The sequence below is a fragment of the Molossus molossus genome, unplaced genomic scaffold (genome assembly GCF_014108415.1).
Source record: "Molossus molossus isolate mMolMol1 unplaced genomic scaffold, mMolMol1.p scaffold_m16_p_14, whole genome shotgun sequence".
Lineage (NCBI taxonomy): Eukaryota > Metazoa > Chordata > Mammalia > Chiroptera > Molossidae > Molossus > Molossus molossus.
In genome coordinates this window covers 68719452-68735043 of record NW_023425349.1, presented here as the reverse complement: position 1 = coordinate 68735043, position 15592 = coordinate 68719452, and positions in this window count along the sequence as shown.

The following is a 15592-nucleotide window of genomic DNA, read 5'->3' as shown; positions in this document are numbered from 1 at the left end:
TGTAGTTCATGTTTTCTGTGTCCTCTTTAAGAAATTTTAGGTTAGAAATCTAATCCAATGTCACAAGATAAAATGCAATGGTTTCAATTTAATTCTCACAATTCAGAATTTACACATTCATTCAATATACCTCCATAGAGTAACTGTGACATGAAATGCACTTGGCTAGTAGCCTCTCTTTCCAAAGTCACTTTCTAGCCAGTGTTTTAACACACCTCAGGGCTTCGTAACTGGAAAACTGGCCTTCATTTTTACATATGGAATATGGGTAAGAGAAGGAGACTTTAAAAATACACGCATCAGCCCACTGCAAAGGTTGTCTTACTATCACTGCCTGTTCTCACCTAGTGGTTAAGAACATGGGCAATGGAGCGAGCCTGCCTGAGCTCCAATCCCAGCTCCACCATTTCCTGGCTAAGAGATCTTCAAGCCACCTCACCTCCATCTGCTTTTACTTCCTCATCTATAACACAGAGAAAAATAATACCTACATTAAAGGATCATTACAAATCTTAACAACATAACATGCACAAAACCTATCATACAGTAAATAGTGCTAAGTGTGAGTTCTCCCCATATTTATTTTCTAGATAGATCAAATGAGTAAGATACAGACTATTTGTATGAGGGCAAAAAAAACCACTAGTGGTTCTCGAAGTATGAGCCTTCGACCAGCAGCACCAATCTCACCTGCTAACTTGCTAGAAATAAACATTCTCACACCTACCTGAATCAGACACTCTAGAGGTAGCGCCCAGCAGTGTGGTTCTGACAAACCCCAGTGATTCTGATGTCCATTAACATTTGAGAACGAGGAAGTGAAAGAAGCCAGACCCCACAGTCTGGAAGGATAAGCCAATAGGCTGATGGGGAGGGGTGGTTGGTTGGACCACTCGAGTGGGGAGAGGGTGGCAGCCTAGCTGAAGGGAGGCCCACCTACCTGCTGAGACTGGCTCAAAGGGGCAAGGGAGCAACAGTGCAGTCTGGTGGTTCAGGCTGAGCCCACAAGGCAGAGAGACTGTTGTTCTGGTCTCCCAGGCCTACAAACACAGTGACATTGTCTCATTTTAAATCTCAGCTACATGTCACCTTCTCCAAGGGCCATTCTCTCACCACCTTGTCCAAAATAGTTATTCATCACCCCACCTCTTCTCCACCTCATCATTTGGTGTTCTGCATGGCTTTTTTTTTTTACAATTGACTATGCTTTCATTTACTTGTTGATTTTTATTTTTTGTCAGAATCTACTGTTAATAAAAATCTCCATTAGGACAGGGAAATGATCTGTTTTGTTTATTTTTATACCTCTAGCTCTCTGCCTCAGGTGTAAATGCAGCAAGCATTCAATGAAATATCTGTATAATGGATGAAGGAACACATGAATACCCAATAGCACAATGATTTCTTTGATACCAACCTGAAAAAAATGTGCTGGAAAATGAGAAAACAGTAAGGGTTTTTCTCTGGGATAGCTTGCAAAACATCAGTCCTATGAAATTGGTATTTTAAGATCAAAAGGTAAGCTTCGTGGAGGAATGGAAATTGAGTACTTGATCTAGTTTATCAGTAATACTGACATGAGTCACAACTACCATCTGGGCACCTGCTGATACCACAAGCACAATACTAGGCTTTCTCGACATTCTCTCCCTCAAAACAACCACTGAACTTGTTTCAAATACATTTACAATAACTTCTGAGGTTATTATCCCACTGATAAGGATGCCGAGGCTCTGAAAACAGAAAACATTTGCCAAAAGATGCATAGCTAGTAAACGGATGCGATAGAACTCACACCGCATTTCGGTGTCCAAAGAGCAACTTATTTCTGCTGTTTCTTTGTCCTTATAAAGGCCTGTGTAGAATTCTGTTTTATATAAATTCATTCTTTCAGAGATGTTACAACACAGTTTCTGGCTTCAGGAGTTCATAACTGAGTAAAGAACACAGACACATCAACAGATAATAGATAGTAACAAGTACTACATGGAAGCTACAAGCAGAGGTCTGTGGGACTCAGAAGAGGTTCCCGGAGTTCCAAAACAACTCGTATGTAAGACTGGGAATGTAAGAATGATCTGTTTGGACCTGAATCTGGTGGCCTAATCATCCTCCACTTATCTGTAATGCTTACTCAAATAGTAATCTTCATTAATAGAGTATGCGGCCAAAGCCGAGATACGGTCTTATTTATTGGGTTAAAATGTAACATAAGCTGAATTAATTACCCAATGTTCATTCTCATGTCCTAAAGCTCTCAAACAAAATGCCATGATTCCTGCAAGCGCCACCCAACAACTTCAGTTCCTCCTGGAAGACACACCTATTACAGAAGAGGCCATTTTAGCAAGAAATTCCACATGTACTAAGTTCATCTTTGGAATCATTTTTCCCTCCAGGCAATCAGCAACTTAGAGCAGGTATTCTCCCTTAAGCAAAATAAAGAAATTTAGCAGTAATAACACATTCACAGTACAGTGACTTAAGACCTTCTTTTTGCTCTAGTGTCTAATGCACTACAGTATCCACTATGAATTTAAATCAATGAAACATAAAATCACTCAGGAAAACCAGTGCAGGCCACTGTTTCAACTACAAATACAGACCCATAGTCTTTTTTTTTTTTTTTATCCTCAACCGAGCACATTTTTCCATTTTTTGTTCAGACAGGGCGGGAGGGAGAGAGAGGAAGAGAGAGAGAGAGAGACATCGACGTGAAAGGGACACATCGAGTAGCTGCCACCCATACAACCAACCAGGGCCGGGGACAAACTGCAACCAAGGTACATGCCCTTAGCGGGAACCGAACCCGGGTCTCTCTGGACCACAGGCCGATGCTCCAACCGCTGAGCCAAACTGGCCAGGGCCAGACCCATAGTCTTAATTTTGCTTTCCACTTTAAAGACTACACCACAAATAAGGTAACTGGCGCCAGTCCAGTAGACATCAGAGAAACAATACTTGAATTAAATGTCTACTTTAATTATTTCCTAGCCTAGGTTAAATATTTGACTTGATGTGAGAGTTATTAACTCTATGGATAGTAAACTTACACAATGAAAAACTAATCTTCCTAGAGCAAAAGAAAACGTCTCATTTACTTTAACACAATAAAAGCAGCTCAGTGGCTGGGATGTGTACTGTGGCACAGCTCCAATACTGAAGACGGCCATTCTTCAGAGTTACGATCAACACAGAGAATGGAATGATGGATCTGGGCTACACTGTGCTATTGTGTGTCACAGGTTTCCCTACACAAACCGTTTAGCTGAAAGGCAAACGTAACACTGTTGGAAGAGATGGAAGGAGTTCTGTTGTAAGATAAAATGTTGGGAATTCCAGATACCTTGGACAGGTTATTTATGGCGTAGATCATCCATCCATTATTTAATGTTTCTATGCTGCCCTCAGTGGCAACTTCTATGCTAGAATCTAGAAATATGGCGACAAAATGGAGTTCAGGGTTCTCAATCCAAAGTTGTCTTGTTCTACATACCTCTTTTTAATTTTTTTTTTTTTTTAATCCTCACCCGAGGACATTTTTCCATTTTTTGCACAGATAGAGAGGGAGGGAGAGAGAAGAAGAGAGAGAGAGAGAGAAAAAAACATCGACGTGAAAGGGACACATCGAGTGGCTGCCACCCGCACGACCAACCCGGGCCGGGGACAAACTGCAACCGAGGTAAATGCCCTTAGCGGGAACCGAACCCGGGTCTCTCCGGACCACAGGCCGATGCTCTAACCGCTGAGCCAAACCAGCCAGGGCAATTTTTTTTTTTTATCCTCACCAGAGGACATTTTTTCCATTGATTTTCTAGTAGAGTGGGAGAGAGGGAGGGAGAGAGAGAAACACTGATGTGAGAGAGACACATCAATTGGTTACCTCCCATAAGACCCCAACTGGGGCTAGGGATTCAACCTGTAACAAAGATGTGTGCCCTTGACCAGGAATTGAACCTGAGACTCTTAGGCCCATGGGCTGACACTCAAATCATTGAGCCAAACCGGCCAGGGCAATATATCCTTAATATTGTTTTGAAAAAAACCATCATTAGTACTCCACACACAACCTCCTGCACATGCACACACACATACCTGCCAAGATCCAACCCCAATGAATAATCTGCGTAAAGCAAAGCAAGGAGAAAAGAAACAGACAACCAAACTTTGTGCTGAGGAAGCAAAGCTGAGAGTCACGGTTCATGTGCCCACACGTAACTTAGCCCCTGCATTTAGGGCCTCTTGGTCACTCATTGCCACCAGCTGGTTGACAAATGGCAGTTAATCCCTAGAAAGAAAGAGCAACTTTCATCCTTTCGAAGTGTCCAATAATACTCTACTGGAGTCCAAAACAACCAAGAAATCCTTACCAAGCCTTAAGTTGACCACTCATTTCTCTCCCGTGTTCCTTAACCCTCGTGGGCATTACATCTGAGTCCAAGAGACATTCCAAGGAGATAACACAGATCAGTCAAAGGCCCTGCTTTGTACACTCAGAGCTCCCTGTACTCTTCCTCCCTTAGTTTGACTAGGGGCTTGGTGAAGGTAGGAATTGTACATCCCCAGCCCCCAGAAAGGAAGGGGTATGGGGGGTGGGGGAAGACATAAACCAAAGAACTTACCTGCATATACGGACAAAGACAACAAGGTGGTGAAGGTGGAGGTGAGGGGAAGGGAGTGGGGAGGAGGCAGTCAATGGGGAGGAAAAGGAGGGACATCTGTAATACTTTCAACAATAAAAATATATTTTTTAAAAAGAAGGCAGGTGCTAAACATGTTTTAGGCACCCACATGAGCTCTTAAAGATGAAGGGTTTACTCAGATCTCTGAATCACAGTTGGGTGCTCATCTCACCGCCGCCTTCTTTGTCCACATCATCGTAATTAGAGACGCTCAAACTAGTGCTCACTTGGACCACGTGCTTCCCCACACAGGCTGTCACCACACCACGATGCACCCAGGAGCCAGCTGCACACTCCACAAGAAAGAATGCATGTCTGCCCCGGTTCTTTCTGTAATTCCTAGTGCCAGAAGGGTGCCTGAGCTAAAAATCTGCTGGCTGACTGATGTCCAAGACACCTTCTCTGTACCTTGCACAGGAGTAGAAGGCACTGAACAAACCACACACCAACAAAGCCATAGGTTCAGAGAAGAGAGAATGATAAAAGTAGCTCAGCCTTAGTATTTAGCCTTAGAGAAAAACACCTAGAAAAATCTGCACAACTCCCAATAGTTAGCAGCAGAATTAAGATGAGATTTCTGGCCAAGATGGCAGCGTAGGTAACATGGTATCGCCTCCTCCCACAAGGACATCTAAACTACAGAACAACCATCCTTCAGAACCACCTGACCTATAGAGCTGAATGGAAGTCCTACAACTATGAAATTAAAGAGGCCACATAGAGACTGGTAGGAGGGGTGGACAGGCTGGTCCCACACCCACATGTGGAGGATAAAAATCAGGAGGATACCTTGACTATGAAGGTCCTCCCTGAGGAGCAAGGGGTCCCCGCCCCTACACCAGGCGGCCAGCTCAGGGTTCCAGTGCCAGAAAGAGAATCCCCATAACTTCTGGCTAGAAAAACCAGTAGGAATTGAGGGTGAGGCTGCTGGAGCCCCAGGCAGTTCCTCTTAAAGGGCCCACACATGGACTTACTCAAACCCGCTCTCTCTAGGTTCCAGCACAGGGGAGGCAGCTTGAAAGGCACCAGAGACATACAGGGAAGAACTGAGTTGTTTGGCATTGAGGCGAGAGCTGGAGGGGCAGCTTTCTCCAGGACAGATGTGCTGGTGGAGACTGTTGTTCCTTTGTGAACCCTTCCCTGATGAGGCCGGCAGACAGCCGCCACATCTGGGACTCCAGCAACCTGGATCATACTATTTGCTCCACCCTGGTGATTCCCTGAGGCCCTGCCTGACCCAACTTTCAGGACCACCCAAGCTGTTTCCAGTGACTTTACCATAGGATTAGTCTGTCTCCTGCTTCAGATTCTCCTAAATTCCCTCAAACAGCATCTGGTCTCAGCGAGCCCCATACCTCTCACTAAGTGGTCCCAGGACTGACACTAGAAGCAACCAGCCTTGGTTCACAGCTTGGCTTTGCCTGGGTACCTCCAAGCTCAGCACAAGAAGCAATCATCTGCAGATCTCTTTGTAGCTTATGCCTGATGACCCCGGGTAGTACACAGGCAGTGGCTGACCTTGCCCCGGAGCCAGCATGCCCAGTGGACAACTTGAGACCATGTCAAAGCACCACCACCCAATCATCTCCACAAGTGACACACTCAAAGAGTACACTTAGTGTGTACCGGAGCCCTGATGAAGTAAGTCTTGCTCTGTGTGGTGGGCCCCTGCACAGCTGACCCTCCAAGGTAGTCAGAGGCCAGTGGTCAGTGGGCACAGCCAGTCCTTGCAGCTGATCAGCCTGAGTAAATTCCTCCCCCCACTGATGTGCTATCAGCAATCAAGACTTAATTAAAACAAAAAGATGTACAGTCCACACTAGGAGTGCACCTCGAGGGCCCAGCTGGGGTGACCAGGGAGGCTGTGCCACTGGACCCTACAGAACGCCTACTACAATAGGCCACCCTATGAAGCCTAGGAGACATAGCAACTCTACCTAATACATAGAAACAAACAGAGGGAAGCAGCCAAAATGAGGAGACAAAGAAACATGTCCCAAATGAAAGAGCAGAAAAAAACTCTAGAAAAAGAACTAAACAAAATGGAGATAAGCAATCTAATAAATGCAGAGTGTAAAACATTGCTTATAAGGAATTTAGTGAGGGCCTCAAGAACACAAAAAAGGACCAGTCAGAAATGAAGGATGCTCTAACTGAGATAAAGAACAATTTACAGGGAATCAAGATAGAGTAGGTGAAACCAAGAAGCAAAGCATTGATTTGGAATATAAGGAAGCAAAAACACCCACTCAGAACAAATAATCCAACAAAAAATGAGGATACTGTAAGGAGCCTCTGGGACAACTTCAAGCATACCAATATTTGCATCATGGGGGTGCCAGAAGGAGAAGAGAGAGAGCAAGAAATTGAAAATCTATTTGAAAAAATAATGACAGAAAACTTCCCTAACTTGGTGAAGGAAACAGACATACAAGTCCAGGAAGCACAGAGAATTTCAAATAAGATGAACCCCAGGAGGTCCACACAAAGACACATCATCATCAAAATGCCAAAGGTTAAAGACAAAGAGAGAATCTTAAAAGTAGCAAGAGAAAAGCAGTTTGTTACCTACAAGGGCGCTCCCATAAGACTGTCATCCGATTTCTCAAAAGAAACTTTGCAGGTCAGAAGGGAGTGGCAAGAAATATTCAAAGTGATGAAAAGCAATGGCCTAGAACCAAGATTACTCTATCCTGCAAAGCTATAATTTAGAATTGATGGACATATGAAGAGACAAGAAAAAGCTAAAGGACTTCATCACAACCAAACCAGGATTATATAAAATGTTGACAGGTGAAGAAGAAGGAGAAGGAGAAGAAGAAAAATATGAACAATAAAATGGCAATAAATACATATCTAGCAACAACTGAATCTACAAACAAAATGAGCAAGCAGAACAGAAACAGACTCATAGATACAGAGAACTTTTAATTGGTTGCCAAATGAGAGGGGGTTGGGGAGATGAGTGAAAAAGGTGAAGGAATTAAGATGTAGAAATTGGTTGGTAGACTGTCAAACCTCAAAAGGAAGGGAAGGGGGGGTGGGAAGAGATAAACAAAAGAACTTATATGCATATATGCATAACCAATGGACACAGACAATAGTGTGGGAAGGCAGGAGGGGGAGGGAATGGGGAGGATAGGGTCAATGGGGGAAAGAGGGGAGACATCTGTAATACATTCAACAATAAGATAAGTTTAAAAGGAAAAAATAAGCTTGAAAGCTAGGTCTCTAATGAGTGTCAATGAGCCCAGTACTGTGCTAGGCATAGGCAGAATAGAAGAATCTATTTCAGAGGTGCTAGAAACACAGAAATAATATTCACTAATTAGTGTTAGGCTAACACTTTCAAGGATAGTTTTCCAGTAAATTTATACATAAGATAATGTTATATGTGGTTAAGGCCTTAAGCTCTACTAAAATCTTTCTGAAAACACCCCTGAAAAGATGCTCCACCCTACAACAAAAATGCTTTTGCCAAGAAAATCAATATTTTAATATTCCCAGAAAAAAATTATGGAATCCGTTTCAAAGCCAACAAAATATTAGTGTTTCTGAGGTTGACAAAATTTGTAATATGATATTACATGTAAGGAGTAGCCCTAAAGCCATCAATATGCCAGCGTCTCTACTTTTCAGATTAAGATTTTTCCAGGTATGGATGGGGAAATAAGAAAGCTGATTTTCAGATAAACTATAGAAAATTGTAATGTGTTTGTGCAGGTCCGTGGGAAATGGCTTTGAATTAAGGATATGTAAGGTCTCAAACAACCCAAGATCCTATGCTTAGAGGTGATATTCAAAACATTTAACCCTCGTGGTTCAAAGCACTGAGTTACCAGCTCTGTCACCCAGGCCAGCTGACATGAACATCAGTATGACGGAGCTTCTTTTTCTCCAGGATATCAAATTCAGTTACTTTGCATCTATGGAGCTTTCAGAAGTCTTGTTTGGTGGGTTTACGTTGCAATAAACTCCAGAAAAAGAGAAGCGAGAGAGACGGCACCAGGAACAATTCTAATAGCCAACGTTCACTAAATACACCCATGCCAAGGTGCACGTGAAGACCAGACATGGGAGGGTGTCCGAACATGTAAGCTATTGTTTTTATTTTAACTATACGCTATGAAGACAAGAACTGTCTCCTTAAAACCCACTCCTCTCTCAACACACCCCAAGATACACAGTAGAAAATAAAGGTTTGCTAAATTGAACACACCCAAACAATTATTCTGTATCATAATCTTTCCCTAAGAAAGATTGATGCACAACAACCAGACACTGGAATATCCTAATGACATACATTCTATTGGGCAAGAAAGACATATGAATATATTCCAGTGGTCTCCTAATGCTGAATACAAGCCCCAATCAGTAAAAAAATCAGCATGCAAGTCCCAAATATTTTTATAACTATTAGCATTCTACTACATTAATTTAAATTATAAAAACAAAGTTTTTAAGTTTGATAAAAATGTAGAAATATTAGGTTCTAATATTTTTTCCCACATCTCGGCATACCCTCTTACAGACCCAGTGTGAGGCCTTTTCTATGCCATATTTGGAGTACCGATTGTTAGTGAATTAGAATACGGATCTGTGTTATACTCAAACTATAGCTGGTATAATTTCTTTCACAACTTAGCAGACACTTTAGTAACCTGAAGCACTCAAGGTCAGCATTAGGTCATCTGTTTTAATGTTCACCTACTATAACCCTCTCATTTTACTGAAGAGTACACAAATACACAAAGACCAAGACATATTCAATGGCCTCCCAACGACACACAAGTCATTCATGGCAAGACCAGGAATGAGCTATGGCTAAGGTTCCCAGAGGCGTGGAATGCACAGACTCCATTTCTTCACTATTCTACACAAGAAGAGCCTGTTACACAGTCACTGCCACTGCACTGAAGCTGGTGGGGTACAGGGGAGCTGGGGGCTGGCCAACAGAGTGCAAGGGATAGCACCTAGCATAGAAATCCACCACTGACAAGTTTTATGGACCTGACAAAACTGCAGGTGGTGCAACCTTTAAATACAAACAGTTCATCTAAAATCTAAATTCAACCTGATGTTCAAAGCCTTTCTACAGCAATTCAAACTATAGAATACATTTTCTTTTTCTATTATTTTATTTTAAAATATTTTTATTGATTTTAGAGAGAGAAGAGAGAGAGAAAGAAACATTGATGTGAGAGAAAAAGATCAATCGGTTGCTTCCCATACACACTCAGACCAGGGATCAAACCTGCAACCTGGGTATGTACCCTGACTGGGAATTGAACCAGCAAACTTTCGGTGCATGGGACAACACTTAACCAACTGAGCCACACTGATCAGGGCCTTTTTAAAAATTATTTTATTAAATTTATTGGGGTAGCATTGGTTAATAGGGTCATCTAGGTTTTAAGTGTACATTTCTATGATACATGATCGGTATAATGCATTGTGTGCCCACCACCCAAAGTCAAATCATCTTCCATCACCATATAGTTGGCCACCTTTACCCTTTTACGCCCCCTATCCCCTTCCCTCTGGTAACCACCATACATTTTCAATAAATCTCAGCAACAAGGGATAGAAGCAGGAAACTGTTTTCTTTAAAAGAAGAAATATTGGTAATCAATTACAGATGTAAAGAGATCTAAAACATTGAAAGTAAAGTGTGATCTTAAAGAGATTATTTATTTGAAAAACATAATCTGTTACCCAGAATCTGACAATTATGGCTAAATGAGGCCTCCAAGACCAATTTGTGGTACAAAACTTTCATATTAGACATGAAAAGCTAAGACCCCGGAGACTAAAAATATAACTCATATTAGGAACATCAAAGCCCTGATTGCTTGAAGGAAGTTATTGTGAATTCTAAGGGGCAGAGCTGCACAGTATCTATCTTGCACTCTGAAAAACAAATTGCTAAATTTTTTGTTTTACTTTTCAAAAACAAAATATACTACCAAAAAAGAATTACTTGGCAGAAATATGACACAGTGATGAATCTGTTATGTGTACATTGTTAGCTATCAAGTTTATACATTTCACCTTTTTTGTTATAATTTTTTTTTCTTTATTGATTTTAGGGAGAGAGAAAGGGAAAGAGAAAGAGAAATGTGGATGAGAGAGAACACTGATTGCCTGCCTCCTGCATGACCCCCACTGGGGATTTGGCCCACAACCTGGGCATGCGCCCTGACCGGGAATCAAACAGGCGACCTCTTGGTGCATGGGTCGATGCTCAACCACTGAGCCCCACCGGCCAGGCTATACATTTCACCTTTTTAGGCTTGTTTAATTAACAGAGCAGTTTCCAGAAATTCATAAGGGTGGAGATCAGTTCAATTCTTCCTCTCATCTATGCCTCTGCAGATCACCGTCACCGAGCCATAACATCAAAACTAGACGATCAAGCAATTGCAGTATGCAGAGGTTCTGGGCAGTTTCCAGTGCCGTCAAAGATCACCTTAAATCAACTGCTACTTCCCTTCCCATCATTCTGACTGCATCTATATGCTGAATTCCAAGTTCCTAAACAATTAGAGCATCCTATTTGTCTACAGTCACTATAGCAGAAATGGGCCACGACTGAAGAAATGATCACCAGCCAGCCCTGCCTTGACCATAAACAGCAGGCAGAGACGGGGCCCAAGAACCAGCCTCCACCTCTCATCCTTCATCTGCCTAATGGGATCTAGAAGCCCCTGAAGCTACATCATCATTGTACAATAATCTAAAGAAATATTGATTTCCAGATGAACTGCTAATTAGCAGTAATTTCTTTCATCGGGTTTTAGGGGCATCGCGCAACCACCACAAAGTTCTTAAAACAAGAAGGGAAAGCAAGAAGTCAGAGCACACGTGCCTCTGCTGCTTACCCACTCACCACATCCTGCCCTCCCCAGGCAGTGCACGGCCACAGCAGCGTCCACTAATATTCAATATGGACGCAATAACATTCTAACACAGATTCATTTTTGGAAGATAGTTATGAAATGAAAGGTAGTACTGTCAGAAATTTATGAATGAAAAAATCACTTCCATCACCTTGTTATCAGCATCATCCATTCATTCAATAAACATTTCAGAGTCTTCAGTTATAAATGGGCTGGTAAAGGTATTTTATAGCTTTCCAATTAACTGCTACATAGTCACACATTCATGTGCTGATGCATTTGCTCAAAAAATATTCATTGGACTCCAATGATGTATTAGATCCTGAGAACACGAGAAAAGTATTATATAGCCCTAATTCCTAAAGACAGTGATGCTGAGGCTGATTAAAATTTGAGAGTCACTTGCAAAGTTGGCTAAAAATCAGGATTTTTATGTCTCACCCTAGGAGACTTGGCTCTGGTAAGAATGGGATGTGAACCAGGAACCCACACTTTCATCAAGCACCTGCTAGGGATTATGTCGCAGATAGCTTTTAAAAAGTGGTCTAAGTCAGAATACACAAAGAATAAAACATCCAAGGAAGAACCTGACAGTCCAAACTAGCGTCAGTGAACAGGACTACCGAACTTCACTGAAACGCCTGGTCACACATGTGTGCAGACGTGGGCCCTACCGCAGATTATCACAAAAAGTAAAAAACTGGATAAGAGGGGAAGATAGGTTTAAGGCAAGCTACAAATGTTCTTTGAATACATAACCAGGGAATCCACTTAACATGGTTCTTTCGATCTTATTTTTCCCCAACAATTCTTCAGAGCCACACAAGCCACATGGCTCTAAAGAGAGTAATACCACAATTTCAGGAGAAAGACTTACAAACACTCGACTTCACTTCAATCATGAATCTATAAGAATAACTTATTAAAATTAAAACATGATATGATTTTAGGGACCACACAACCCCCTTATTTAATACTGCACAATCTGAGGACCAGAATGGCCTTGTGACTAGGTCTAGATCACACATTTCATGACAGACGGAACGAGAGCTAGCACCAGGTCTCCTGGCTCGCAGCCATCCCAATACTACGCAATCCTCAAATTCTAAAGGGCGACACCCGAATGTGTCTCTAAGGCCTCAGCAAAAGCCACATCCTGAACTCCGATGCAGCTCTATACAGTTTGAACAGAAGGCATTGGGGGGGGGAGGTATTTTCTAGAAATTAAAACATGGATTTTTATAAACAGCTGGTATTACATATATCACCATATGCTGTGCTAGTGTGAGCATTACTTCTAAAAATATTAAAGCTTCTCTGATGGAGTCAGATCTGAGATCAATTCTTAGCTGGCAACCTATATGAAGCCTTGCTTCACATGGAAGATCTATAAAAGCGTAGCTGGGAAGATTTCATCTATTAATAGTGCCCAATATGTAATTTTCCCTTTAGCTAGACAAAACCTACCCAGAACTTTTTGCTGGAAGTTAAAGCTAACTGTTAAAAAAAAACAAAAACCCATGGTTGGTGTGGTTCAGTGGCTGAAGCATCGGCCCACACACTGAAGGGTCATGGGTTCAACATGCCCAGTCAAGGGCATGTACCTGGGTTACAGGTTCTATTCCTCAGTCCTGGTTGGGGCACATGCGGGAGGCAACCAATTTGTCTCTCTGTCTCTCTGTCTGTCTGTTTCTCTTTCTCCATCTCCCTCCCTCCCTTCCACTGTCTCTAAAAAATCAATGGAAAAAATATCCTCAGGTGAGAATTAGCAACAACAAAAATCCTCCAAACAAGCTGTTGAGGTTTCTGCCTTCAAATATATGTTTTTACTGTCTTCTCTCACTTAAGATGGTCAAAACAGAGTCAAAACGTTTGAAGTAAAGTCAAGCTGCATCTCATTAGTTGAGACTTGAAATTATGCATATTTGCACACATAACACACACTCTCACCCCGAAATTAAGTTAGCTGTCCATCTCTAGAACTAGAGATAAATTTTTAAGCATGGGACTGTGCTTGAGAAGTAGACCAATGTGCCTACTCTACTTACAGCCAGCCGGAAGGGGTTGGACCTATTTAGGGAGGTGAGGGGACAGAAGAAGAGTTACATACTTCTCGAATACCTATGTGCCGGTGACAATGCCAACTACCTGATCTATTTTGGCTCCCTGAACTACGTCCCATAACTCTGAATGATGTAATCATGTTCAACAGAAGACACAGAGACTCGGGAGAGATTAAGTAACTTTCCCATGGTCACAAAGTCACATCTCAGATCCTCAGTGACTTGTGCTTTGTGCTGCAGGACACTTCCCCAGAGGGACAGCACTCCTTCGACCCAAGAGAGCTCCTGTACCTTCTGCACACACCTGTCTTCACAACCAGCCTGTGCAATGGCTGAAAAAAAGGAAGAAATGTGAGAAAGGAAGAGGTGAAAATACAGCAGAGAAGATGCGAAAGCCACCCCTTCCCCGACCACTGTGTGCCACTGCGTCACGAGAGCAGCACGAAGAAACAGTGCACGCACAGAGGGCCGCGCGGCCACACTGGGTGCCAGGTGTCTTTTCCGCTAAGGCCATCTGGAGTCTCCACCTCAGGCTTACCCGGCTGTGATCCTTTGTTTAGACGGCAGTCACAGAAGGATGACGAGGCACGGTGGGGTCATAAATACCTCCCCGTCTCAGAACGCTGTCAGAGCACAGCCACAGCAATTTACTGTTTTAATTGAGAATAGTCATCGCGTTACATACAAATGACACTCCCAGAATTAAAATCCCTGAGCTTTAGGTTTACAGTTTTCGTGCCAATATGGCTACATTAAAAATATCTTGTAATTCTAATTACTTAATTATTATTCCTAATTTTAAGTCAGGTGACAGGCGGGTATGCTTGCTATCACTTCACTTCTGCTCCTTCCCTTCTCCAGCCGAGGCACTGGAGCAAGAAGGTCCCAGTCTCTGGCCTTCACTTTAGAAGGGCGCTTGGCTGGCTAGGAATTAAGAATCCGGCCAAGTGGCAGGAGACCGAGCATGTGCGGAGAGTTCTGCCATTATTCCCAACAGAGCAAGCTAGCTCTCGGCCTCTCGCAGGTGAGCTGCAGGAGGCCCCGCCACGACCTAGGCTTTGGGGTGACTCTTGGCACTGCGAGATGAATAAGACGGAGGGGACTGGGGGAAGTCTTATTGGTGGGTGCTAAGAAAATGACAGTTGGTGTTTTTGTTCCTCTGGTGTACTGAAAGAACACCGGCTTTGGAATCTGACAGATTTTGCTTGTAGTCCCAGTTCCTCTATTTATTTTATTTTATTTTTTATTTTTATGTATTTTTTTATTCTCACCCGAGGACATTTTTGATATTTTGTTCAGATAGAGCGGGAGGGAGGGAGAGAGAGAGAGAGAGAAATATCGTCATGAAAGGGACACATTAAGTAGTTGCCACCTGCACAACCCAACCAGGGCCGGGGACAAACTACAACTGAGGTACATGCCCTTAGTGGGAACCGAACCCGGCTCTCTCGGGACTGCAGGCCGACGCTCTAACCGCTGAGCCAAATGGGCCAGGGCCCAGTTCCTCTCTTTAATAGCTGGAATGTGTTATTTAATGTTCACCACCCACTTTGCATGAGAATCAGATGAAGACTGGTGCCCACAGCACAGAGTCCTGGGCCTGACACAGACTCGAAGCAGACACAGTGTCCTGGCTGGAGGCTCTGCTCAGGGGACCAAGAGGGGAGCAAGTGAGGAGGAACGACCAGGCCCAAAGCGTTGCAGTGAGGAGAGGCCATTTCAAAGGCCCACTCTCCTCGGACACTTCCACAAATTAAAGGGTTTGGAAACCTACACCAGGCAAAGCCAGTCCTCCAACAAAAGGTGGAAAAGACATATTGGAGGCTGAGCTTTGGAGGACTGTCAGATACCCACGAGAATCTGCAGAACATGATGGAAACTTCTCCTCAGAAAAATATATTTATACATGCAAGTGACATTTTGCCTTTAATCTCACAGATTCCCTAAG